The sequence below is a fragment of the Pinus tabuliformis genome, chromosome X (assembly GCF_031772625.1).
Source record: "Pinus tabuliformis cultivar Carrire ecotype Pingquan chromosome X, CPIR1, whole genome shotgun sequence".
In the NCBI taxonomy this organism is placed as follows: Eukaryota; Viridiplantae; Streptophyta; class Pinopsida; order Pinales; family Pinaceae; genus Pinus; species Pinus tabuliformis.
In genome coordinates, this window is record NC_142308.1 from 769710442 (window position 1) to 769723240 (window position 12799).

At 39.2% G+C, this 12799-nt stretch overlaps 1 protein-coding gene across 2 annotated transcripts in view; it reads left to right on the top strand.

Annotated features, from left to right (window-relative positions):
- Positions 1-3828: 3828 nt before the first annotated feature.
- Positions 3829-12799, top strand: part of LOC149142127 (uncharacterized) — a 169734-nt gene continuing 160763 nt past the window's right edge. The window contains exon 1 of one of the 2 annotated variants that reach the window (XR_016265232.1): positions 3829-3922. The gene's annotated coding sequence lies outside the window, so the exon portion shown is untranslated. The remainder of the gene's footprint in view (positions 3923-12799) is intronic. The other variant, XM_089453039.1, reaches the window with a different exon arrangement.

Here is a 12799-nt window from a genome sequence, read left to right on the forward strand (position 1 = left end):
AGAAAGAACCAGAAGCAGAAATTCACCAGGAGAAAACCAGGAGGAAGATAATTATCCATTGGAAGAGCTTTAAGCCGTCTGAGGTTCTGGGCACGGAGGGACAGAGAGCTTCTGTTGAGAAGCTTTCTGGATTGAGCAACTAGGTTTGCTCAGTCTGGTTGGGTGGTATTGGTCTCCCGGAGATTGGATCAAAATAGCCACGACATCATCAGCAGAATCACCAGTTCAGTAGCAGAATCAGCAGCAGTTAAGGTAAGTACAAACTTAAATTCTTCAGGCTTTCTGTATTTCAGATTCTGGTTACTGTGTTTGGTCCTTACAAAATGGCTACACTACCCTTCTAGTCATGCATATTGATATAGCCATCAGAAGCTAACTAGTTGCAACAATAAGGTGGTATTCAATCAACACAACATAGAAAATTTTAAATCAACATAAAACAGATCACTTTTTTTTAAAGCATCCTTTACACCATCAAGGGAAATTGCTTGTACAAAGTTTAATAATGTTGTTTATGGAAAAACACTGGGGAAGGCTTTGTTTTCTGTTTTCTTTCTAGGACGAGAAGAAGAAGACAAGATAATAAAAGAGGACAGTTTTAGGAATCTCCAACAAATGACCACAAATGAATGAAAGGGATTGCTAAGTACAATATACAAATACATTGTGTATAATAGGAGAAGATAATTATAGTAATCTCCAACAAATGGCCACAAATAGGTGAATGGGATGGCTAAGTACAATAATATGAATACACTATGGGAATGCTTGTGGAATATGATGCTCGACCCCAACCTAAAGCCTATGTGCATTGTGAACCCACTTGAAACTGGCTCTGAGGGATCCAAGTGTGTACATCTAGTGTTGTAGTGTATATGGGTTGGAGTGCCATTGGTCCTTATTTTATTCTTTTCATCTAAGCTGCTAAGGGTTGGTTAGCAATGTTTTTTTGTAAAGATTATTTTTGAATTTTCAAATAAAGAACATTGGGCACTTTTGATGGATTCGCATGTTAAAAGTAATTTTTTTAACAGCATGGTGGATCGAACTCTAGGTGAACCGCCTTTGTTTCCTAACCAAAATACGTAGTTTGTTGGAAATACATTGACCTTGTGACTATATGTGCTCAAGTTGATTCATGGGTTCGTAATGGATATGCCAAGATACAAGGAAATGTTGAGAAACATCAACTAAGAGTGTTTATATGAGCGTTAATGGTTTATCAATAGTTTTTTTTGCAATGTCATCATTGATTGTTTTTAGCTCTTCAAAACCAAAAAATCTTATGCAAGAATTTTGGGGTTATGAGTTTCAGGGCTTGCTTTTTATTTGTTCTGGTGTTTTTTGGGTTCTTTGTTTTTTCCAGACAATTTAGGGGTGTTGGGTGGGTGAGATTGCTGGGTTGCAAATGTGGTTTCATTTTTATCATTCTTGCATCCAATGTACCTCACATGTGTGTTATCTTGAGAGTGACTTCTAAGCTCTAGAGGGTTTATTGACCACTGATAATTTCCATGAATCTTGTGCATTATCTAAGAATATTTGTATTTATTCTCTGTATGTAGAGTCTAAACACCCTTTAGGCGGATTAGAAATTGTGTGTACAGGAGGTAACTAAGAGTTAAACTGGGCCATCTCCAAACGTATCACCTTGCCTTTTCTCTATAATTTTTTAATTTTCAAAGGACAAGGTGGAAGTGTAATTTTCTTGATGTGCTAATCTAAGAGAATTCTCATCATGGTAGCTAATTCTAGGTTTCAATATCAAGTCCTTTAATTGTTGGAGTAAGATAATTTGATGACACTAGGTGCCTGGAGGAATTCTGGATCTTGCGATGCGCTGTTGGCTGTAATAACTCAATACATTTCCTGCTTGCTTTAAGCATTATAAATTTAATTAAATAAAAAGGCTAAGTTGGTGACATGGACTTCCAGAGATGAGGAGGTAAACTGCTTGGGATTTTGTTGCTTATGACAACCATGAAGGCTGGTAGGTGGCATCACAGAGATTGGCTTGCAAGACTTGGCAAGCAGAAACAAATTAATCAGCAGTGACAAGGTCAAGTAACACAAAAAAATATGGAACAAGATGGATAGTTGGGAAACAATTGATTGGCTCAGTAACTTTGGGCCAGAGGGAGATTTTTTTTTTATTAGACCCTGGTTATACCCGGGAAAGGGGGAAACAGTTCGAGGCATCTTTCAAAAGGAAGAGCGCACTGACAAGGAGCGGGAGAACTTAAAGTCTGTGAATGACAGTACACTGTTTAAGGTAGCATGTCATGAAGAAGGTGAGAAGCAGGTACGCAGGAGAATGGACTGGAAATTGCGAGCAGAATAGGAGCGAGTGCTTCATCCTTTAAGTAGCCTCCTCATGCTCTGGAGTCTGGCATGGGAGTGATTGGGCTGCAAGAAAGCTTACAGTGCAGCCCAATCTATGGTTGGGCGGTCATTGGCAGTCCCCAACTCAGCTGGTTAGGCTTATGGTTCAATTGGTCAACCTTATGTTTGCTGGGAGTAAGGAATCACTTCAGTAACAATGTCAGTGACAGGAGAGAGCCATGTGCGTAGTTTTTTCAGGGAATCAAACTCTCCACAAAGGTAAGGAGTAAAACTCTCCGGTTTCCATGAAACATATCTTCAAGATATGTAGAAATTAAGCAAAATATAACTCATTTATCTACCATATATACATTTCAGAAGCTCAGGTGGTTTACTGGGGTAGGAAAATATGTTCTATGGTTTGAAAGTCCAAAGGATTACTGGCAGTCAGATGGCTATTTCATTACGAGTTGAGCCTTGCTGATTGTAATTTTATAAATTGCAATGATCTCCATCAGTGTGGTTTTTGTTTCTTAGCCATTTTACTGGGTTTTTGGTTTGGTACCAAAGATATGGTCACCATAGCTTCGTTGCTATGTATCTACGTATTTTCATAAATAGTTGTCTGATACATGGGTCAAATTCGTTTTGAGGAATGTTCTTTTGATTTTGGACATATTTACTGCTTGATATCAAATAATGATATTCTGTTAGATGTAGGCTCATTCTATTTTTAATGTGAGGGTTTAGAACCCTTCGTTGATGAATGGGCTGAAGCTTATGTTGGTGGTCATTTCAGTCATTGACGTTAGAAGTGATGGATCAATGATTTTTTTAGGGGAAAGTGCACTTTCTATTCACCAAGTTGACTTGTCATCGGAATACCATCTACTTAAGCTAGTGTCTATCTTGTAATCTTCTTTGTGTCTACACAAATTGGAAAAGTTTAGGGTAGAGTGATTAATTGTCTCCTTACCTAGTATGCAATCCTCCCATTCAACGATAGACTGTAGTACTCAATAGAATCACAATCATAAGAGGAACAATTTTGGGCAACATCATTGAATGTTTTCTGAGTGCTATGTAATGGGATGACTAAACTAGACTAATATTGTTCACATTGCATGATCAGAAGTAACCTCTTGGGTTTCAAAAGCATCATAGTGTTGTTCACATTGCATGCTTAGAAGTAATCTCTTGGGTTTCAAAAGTATCGTAGTATTAAATTCTACCATCCTCATTCCACACAACAAATTTCTTGCTCTGTCTTTCCTTAGGGTGTACTCTATTTTATGACAACATTTTCTTCATCTACTCACAGGCATTAGATTTTATCTCACCCACCCACAGACTAGCTGCATCCAAGTATTCTTAATTCTGTGACTAACCATGTGAGCGATAATACCCATTTGTTCAATGTATATGTATTATGGATGTCTTTCAAGCTATGTAATTCTCCATATATCATTTCTGCACTGAAAATTATTATTTTTTTGGACCCCTATTCTGAAATTGAACATATGCAGGACCAGGCAGTCTTTGGAGAATGCATAGTATGGTAAATTGCAGCAAAACAAGTATACATGAAAAATCGGTATATGTATGTCACTTCATATCTTTTCCTTTGTAAACAAATACTTGCTCATTACTTTGTTAATTGCTGAGATGGAGGGCAGAAAATGAGATGGTCTGTAGATACTCCCATTTAAATTGTTGGCCCTCATCTGAATATATAAATGTGGCAATGCTTGGTGATGTTGATGTTGAAAGTTGAAACTTGAGGAAAGTGCTACTATTCTTATTTAATGCTGGGGTGCTTCTGTTCTTATTTAATGCAGCATTGGTGGTTGGATACCATATTTCAAACCAAGTGCATATTTAAATCCCCATTGCCTTCTCTTCAAATTAAGAACCATAAATTCAGCGTTTCCTTGAAGGATAATGCTCACTGTGATGTTTGTGTCTGATCGAACAATATATATAGTTGTTCTTTTGTTTTATTAATGAGCATAGAAGTGCTGGGAATGTTTTGAAATGAAATAACCTTATTTAATGGTTGGAAATCAATGTATTAGAAACTGGGTTCTATGGATAGGCCACACATAAAATAAATAACTGAAAGCATAACACAGAGACACAGGTTATTGTTAAAGAATTTATATGCATTGTTGTAATCTGTTTTAAGGAATTGCAGAGACACCAGTTGAATTTATTAATTCCACAAAGGATCCGTGTTGGTGAAATGGAGAGGCCATAGGCATATTACATTTACAGATCAACTTGACTCCTTGGACAATGTCTTTCTGCTAACAGACTCCAGAGAGATTTCCTTTGCCTATATATTCATACCTCTACATTGAACACATTTTCTTTAGCGTCTTGCCCCTCTGGGCTTTCTCCTTGTGGTTTACAGTGACCTTGTATATAGACAATCAAAGCCAAACTTTGTTCTAATGAATTCAATGATAGATTTTTATCTATTCTTCTTCTTTCTTTTGAATAGAATATGTTTTATATTTATAGGAAAATATTTACAAACAATAGAGAATAAAAAGAAAGAAAGTGAAAAGGCATGTAGAATGGACAACATAACTTCCTCCCACAAGTTCCTAAAACTTAGATAGATCCTAAATAAGCTATGGGATCTAAAGATTGGACATCTTGAAGTGTCCTTGAGCAAGAGCTGAGGGTTACCTCATCCCTCCACATAGAACAAAATGCAAACAATGAGCTATCTTGAAAGTGAAACATGTGCAGAACTATGTGAATGGTTGTTTCAAAACTTAATGTATTTTGGTTTTATGTGAAAGTTATGTTCTTGTTGGAGATAGAGTAGATTACCAGGAATATTGGCTTGTAAGAGTTTCTGCCTATTTACTATTGATTGATACCTTTAACTGACTTCATGGAAGTACCCATCCTTTAATAAATACAATATAAAATTCGTTGGGCTGAAGCTGGTTCATTTGTCACTGCATTAAAGTTAATTGAAGCATGCTTCTATATATGGACTGCGTTCAAATGCCTCCTCCACAATGCTTGGAAGATTCCCATAGAGATGTTTTGGGGAAATGCAATTGACTTCACCAAGCTTATGATGAAGAAAGTGTTATAAGGGACATATGGGTAAATTTGTGCAATGCGTACTATCTCCTTGGTTCTTGTTTTGTATGAAGCATGTTGACCATCAATCCTAGAATGGATGCAGTAGGCATCAAAAACTACAATGGGAACATAACATATTGTTTTGATAATTGTTGGAGGCCAACTTGCAATCTGAACATTGCATGAATTTAGGCTCCAACAGAAACATCAACCCTACATTCTAATCTATTCCAAGTAGCTAAAGCATTTACAATATTGTCACATTGTAACTCTCTTTAGGCTTATTTTGAAAACCCTAAACTCCTTGAACACATGAGGAGGTTGACCTTGATTATATTTTTCAGTGAGAATCTAGAAAGCAGGAACTTTTTATTCTCCCCAGATTTTGCATTGTTGTGATTGTGGCACAACCTATTTTCCACCCCTGTTTTTTTTGTGGCATGGCCTGTGCCTTATTGCATAAGCTACGTTATTCAATAAGCATATTCAAAAATAAAACTAGTGGCATAAATCATAATTCCAATAGGATGTATTTAAATATTACACTGTATTCTCTCTTTCTCCAGATCCAGGTGATAATTGGAAGACAGCCAGAACCCAACTGTAGGTTGGACAGTTTTCCTTTGAAAGAGTAGTGTCATTCCGATAAGAGGAGGGAAACATAATTATTCTTCTAGTTATTTGAAGTTTCTAAATAGAAATAGAAAGTACCAAAGTGAGGCCTGCAAGCAAACCATCAAGTCAATATAGATTCGTATTCAAGACTAAGGTTATGATCATCGGCATTTCTCAACATGCTTTCTTTGACTACCACGTGGCACCTCGGTGGCCACTGAATTTTTTGGAGCAAGTCCAAATTACACTCCACAAGAATCGAACCTGAAACTTCTTACCAACAAATATCCACATACACCATTGCGTCAAAGGTGGGCCTTTTACTAAAGGACCCACCATATATTTATTTAAACATTAACGGGGTAGAGTATTGGGGTAAGGGACCAAGGGCTAGCCCTAGCCCCAGTGATCGCGCCCACAAGGACTAGGGGCAAGACCGGGGGCCAGGGCTTAGCCCGCCCCCCCAACCTTAAACATTGGTCAGGCGACCATAGCGCTGAGACCAAGGGACGATATGAAGGGGAGCTAGATCGCGAGGGCCAGCCCAGGTCACATCAAGCGCCCATGTGACCACTGACACGCACAGGAGTTAATGGAGAAATTAATGGTCCCACAATTTGCGCTGGTGATGCACTGATTTGTTGCTCCATTAGCGAAAAATGGGGTGAAAATGTAGGACAATTAGCCAGATTTGGAGAAATTATGGGTCAACTAGCAACAAAACTTGGAAAACTCATAACTTTATCTGTTTTTGGTCTTTTTGGGAGCAGAAAGAGGCTAGACAGGGGTCTTTGATAGCTCTGAAGATGTTGGGGTAGGTTTTGAAGCCATTTGAGCACTATAACTCATTGTAATCACCTTCATTCAACATAATGAAAGAGAGCCAAGCATTGGAAGTTGGACCAAGAGATGTAGCCCAAGAGGGGTGAACTCCTTCATCACTTGTTCTTTTGTGGTTATATTATGGTTTTATTCTCTACAATTTTCTGCAATTTATGAGTTAGATTCATGTTTTAATATTTGTATGAATTCAACTTGAAGATTCATAAAAACTCATTTTATTAACTTGCAATTTACATAATCCTTAAGCAGTTTCATATACAAATCAAGTTTGGTATCGGAGCATAAGTTTTCTTTGCTGCTATGACGATTTAATTGTTTGCAAGTGTTTCTGATGCTTACAAGGTTGAAGCTTAAGAAAGGAGAAGGTAATCTTGTGGGTACGGGTTCTCAATTTGGGACAAGGTCAAGGAGAGCACATTTGCCATAATCTCCACCACAAGTTTCACCTCAATTTGTTCCTGAAGCTTCAGTAAGCATGTCTAATGGAGGAGATAATAATATGTCAGAGTATGAGAAGGCTTTAAGAAAAGCTTTCTTTGACATGACCCACATGGTGAAAGTTCTCTATGAAGAAAGAAATTCAAGATTGCAGGGTGAGAGCTCCAAGCCTTCAAAAGGAGAGGGTTCTCTTGGAGGAAAAGGAGGAGATGAGCACAAGCCTTTAAAAGGGAATGGTGACAAACCACTATCTTCTTCACCATCATCTTCACCTCCATCCTCACCTTCATCATCATCATCTTCCACAACAACCCTTTCACAAGAGGTTAGTGCAAAAAGCCCCTCAGAGAAGGAAGGTGGCCAAGTCTGCACGTTTTGTCCGCATGATGAAGTAGATGAGGTTCTATCAGCGCCAAAGTCCAAGGATCTGAAAGAAGAAAGACCAGGAGTCTAATAAGACACCTAAAGAATTAGGAAAGAGTTTAAGAGCATGTTTGTCCCTCAGTTGAAATATGAGGAAAATGGTAAGCATTTACATGCAGTTTCTTTACATGAAAATGTTGATTTAATCTCTTTTGCAGCCTTTGAGAAGCATAGAAAAGGCATAGGAACAACGTTCTTGTCCAATATGGGTTACAAGGGAGGAGGCTTTGGAGTGAACAATCAGGGCATTATCCATCCAATTGAGGCAAAGGAGAGACCTCGATATTAAGGTTTGGGCTATGTCGAAAAGGGAGAATGGTCTTCCAGTGATATCTCTTGGGTATCATGATCTTTTTGTCATAAGAGAGGACATGACGAGGAAAATTGTTGGGATTTTCATCCGGAATTGGTACCAACTTGGTTTCTAAAGCAAAAGGACTACATGAAATGCAAGACCTCTCCAAAGAGAGATGAGCAAGTTGAAGCAGAGACTAAGACAAGTTCTTCTCACCATTCAAGTCTCTCGTGTAAGAAGCATGGTTCAAAGGATAACAAGGGAAGGTATAAGCCTCACTTAAATAGTTTCTTTGATTTTGAGCCACATAATCAATTGAATAAAGTTTTATGGAATATGGTTCCATGCACTTTCTATCATTCACATAACCATAGTGTGAAGAAGTGTCAGCAAAGGAAAGAGTTGCTTGAATGTGGGAATGAAACAAGGAAGAAAAACTCTCTTCTAGGTTCGAAGACAATGTCATCAAGCAGCAAGCACAAAAATTTATGCACCCATTGTAATATTAGTGGCCATTGGGTCGAGAAGTGCTGGAAATTGCATCCGCAACTTCATCCTAGGAAAGGAAAGCAAGACAAGGTAAGACAAGCTAAACATCACCATGTCGACAGTGTTCGAGGTGAGAAAATTTTCAATTTGTTTAAGTTTCCTTTGATTGACGACCGATGAAGGAATATGTTTGTTTCTTCAAGAACAGTTGGTTTTTCTACAAATTCTGGGAAATTGCAGCAAGATGGTGTCTACAACAACAAGACAATGTCTCTAGAATCAAGGAAAAAGATCAGTTTTCATTGTTGTAGGGAAAAGTATCCGACTCGGATGACCCTAACCCACTCTAAGGGTGACAGTTCCTTAGCAACAACTGTAAAACAAACTACTGAAGGTTTACTTCTTTATGAAAGCAAAAGAGGATGGAAAAAGAACTAACTGTTGCCTTGCGCTTAATGTCGAATCAAACTCTCCTCTTTGGCTGCTTGCTCCTAGCTCTTTGTTGTTCTGCTCACCCAGCTGCAATGAGATCCTGCACAATAACAAAGAAGGAAACTACAAGAGGCATGCAATCATAACTGGTTCATGGATTAGTGTAAACCAAACATGCAATCATCACAATACATAATTGAAACAAGAGCACATAGAAGAACCTCAATAGCTTTTATTAATGAAGAAATAAAGTTCTGAGAGGATTACAACCATTGCAGGCTCCAACCCAGCAACACCTCCCAGCAGAAAGAATTTCTCTTCTTCACCTCTCTCAAACAATCACCCAATAACTAAAGAATGAAACCAACAGCATTCATTACTTTGCACAAAATTCTAGCCTCTTGAGCTCATAGGAGAGAGCTCAATATATAGATGAATTGAGAAAGGATGAGTCAGCTTGCAACTGATGTGTAGCTGCCTTGTGTCCTCTCTCTCTTCAGTTAATCTTTAGTTGATCTTCAGTTCTTGAGTCCACTTGGAGAACCTTGCTTCCACTTGGAGAAACAGAGCCTCTGACTCATCACAAGGCGAAATACCTGATCCAAGTGTCATTTTTGAAGATTCCAGAGCAATGACTCAGTGTGCCACTTGTCCCATCTCGCTCAGCGCATGGCCTTTGTCCCACTTGCTTTGCAACGCAGGTACACCATCCATGGAGCAACTGAGTTTTCAGCGCAGAAACCTAGTGGAGCACCTGCTTTGATTTCAGGATTGCTTGTTTTTTGAGTATTTTCAGGTGGAGAACTGATCTGAGAGCTGTTGGTTTGCTGACCTTGTTCCTCTAGGGTAGGAACATCATGTTTTAGGGAACTTGATCCCTTGGATTATTGACAATTCATGCTTGTTACTGTAAGGCACAAAATTGTCTATAACAGATGCCCCCTAAAGTATGAGGTCGTTTATCGGGTGAAATGCTTTATTGAGAGGATCCGAAGTTCATTCAATTTGCTGAGAAGTGTCCTGTAATAAGATACAATACAATACATTATTTTTCATACATTTTCATGATCTAGCTGAGGCGGGCATTCCCATGCTCAGCTTTATAAATTCATTTTGGTACATAGCACAGACGATCGTCTGATGATAGACTGATAATTCTCTGCTGAAATTATCATCCTTTGAGAAGGATGATCATCTGCTGTAATGATGTACATATCAAATGTCTTTATGTCCTGAATATATATCGCAGCCCAGATGGATGAAACTAGATCTGGGGTCTTCAATCTCTTCCGATATTCACTCGATGTACAAGTCGATCCATGTGAGAATTTCTTGAAGTCGAACATGGAAAGACATCGCTTGATTACCAGTCAATGATGTAAAACCGTTAACAAGCGCGAGAGGAATCACCAATAAGGATGATGACCCTCAAGGTACGGCAGCACAATCCACATGGTGGGAATAAAGGACTTGGCGTCGACCACCATGCAAAATCTTCTGGTCGAAGGTCGTTGATGTATACCTGTCGCCGGAAGTGAGAAACTTGCCATTGAGGCATGCAAGCTTCAAAGTACTGAAGGGGGTGTTCCTAGATCAACTCCTTGGATAATGAGCTGATGTCGACAAGGAGTGATCCGTCAAAGGAGGGCCTTAATGAATCCCACATCAGTGACACAGAACGGAGCTAGTGATTGTGATGAGGTGAAAACAAACTGTGATGTATGATTCAGGGTGGCGGTCATGAAGTGGATGAAGGATAATGTATGGCAGTGGTGGAACACGGTTGACTCTTTACAGAACCACATCTCTTGAACATATAACGACACTGATGTGATGGATTGGTAGCATTACCCCAATTGTGGATGGTGTGGCGAAGACCATGGTTATGAGACCGGTGAATGAAACAACCCAACCCGATGTGATACGGAGGACAAAGTGTCATGTTCAAGAGCGACTTGCTACCATTAATGCTGTGAGGTTCTCCCAATTTTTCCCCAGTCATTGCTGACCAGTACCTCTTTATTTTTGTCAAGCTTGAGAGGATAACATATGCTTGTTCTATAACTTGCCCTTCGGGCAAGCCCATCGCTATGTTTTAACGAGCCTAGCGATAGGGAAACTCGTTCTCGTCTAAAGACAAGTTTGTCGCTATTTAATCATTTTAAACGAGTCTAACGACAAAGAAAACTCGGTCCTTTTCATTTTTAGAGAGTCTGAAAAGGTACGAAAAGTTAACTCCAAAATTCCTTTTTCGTCTTCTAATCCCTTAAGTCTGAAAAAGTATAAAACAATACAGAAGGATGAATTTTCGATTTCTTTAACGAGCCGAACAAAACAAGCGCTCGATCTTTTTGTGTAATAATCCCTCAGGTCCAAAAAGATTAAAATCTAGAGGAGGGATAGCTCTTCTTGTCCTTTAACGAGCTGGAAGGCCAAAACTCGGCAAACTTTTCATATTTTACGAGTCAGTGAAAAGAGCTCAAAGAAGACTCGTCTTTTGAGGAACGAGTGATGAACAGGGATAGCACAGATTCCAGGTACAGGTTGGAATTCTCCAATCACGGCAGAGTCACAAGGATGGCTAAGTGAAATCACTCTTCGCAGCTGTTCCTCAAAATGGGTAAACAAACATATGGAGATGAACGATTGGCCAAATGAACGGATGGAGGTGATGGCATATAAACACGACCAAGGGCTTTTAATATGGCTATCAAAGGTTACATTTCTCAAGGTTATTTACCGGTTCATTTTTTCTGGATGAGCTTGAACTGTAGGGAAAGATTGCTCACAATTTATGTTTATTTTTTAACGAGCATGAACTCTGTACAAAACTGCTCAATTCTTGCGTTTATTTTTTAACGAGCATGAACATTGCTAAAACTGCTCGATGATAAGTTTGCATGCCCCCAGCATAATAATGAAAATCGAGGTGCATGCCCCCCAAGCTTCATTGCATCCGACTCAGTGGTTGGAATGAAGGTTTACCTCGGGGATTTGTTTCATTTTTTAATGAGGTTGACACAAGATAGGAACTATCCTCGACTCTTCATTTTTTAACGAGGTTGACCTGAGATAGGAACTATCCTCGGGGCCCACTGTATTTACAGTATTTCCATTAGGGCGACGATCCATGCTGACAAAATATTTAGGAATCTTCTGAATCCTTTGGATATAGAAGATTTCATATTGTAGGTTTCCACTGTGGCCACTTTCGCCAGATTACTTGGAGGCGGTAGGGCGAAAGTACCCATTAAAGTAGGGTCTTTTAGGAGACCTACTCCGATATTTTGGAGCGAATGATTGCTTCCATGGATCATTGGAATGCTTCCCGTAACTTGTGAACTGTTGGGGAGAAAAGTTTTTTGGTCGACGATTGTAATTCCTTCTTGGAAGGGAAATGCAATCTTCCTGAAGTAGGTCGACACAATCGCGGCCATGGCATAGATCCAGGGCCTTCCAAGTAGGATGTTGTAATCGAGGTTTCCATCAATTACTTCAACATCAATTCCTACTGTTTTGCCCCCCAGTTCAACTTGCAAGTTACTTAAAATCCCGTATGGAGTGTATGATCGTCCATCAAATGCTTTTAACGTCGTTGACGATTTCGACAAGGGTGGTGAGCCTAAATCTTTCCAGCAACTCATCGACATAAGACATGTAGATGCCCCCTCATCAATAATTGTTCGATGAACAGTTTTGTTGAGGGCTTTCACTTGAATAAGGAAAGCTAGTTGAGCTGGTAAATGAGGGTCATATCCTTTATGATCAAAGGCCACAAGATTGGAATCCATTGGGCCAATCCCACCTATTGCTGATGATAAAGCTTGCTCTTGGGAG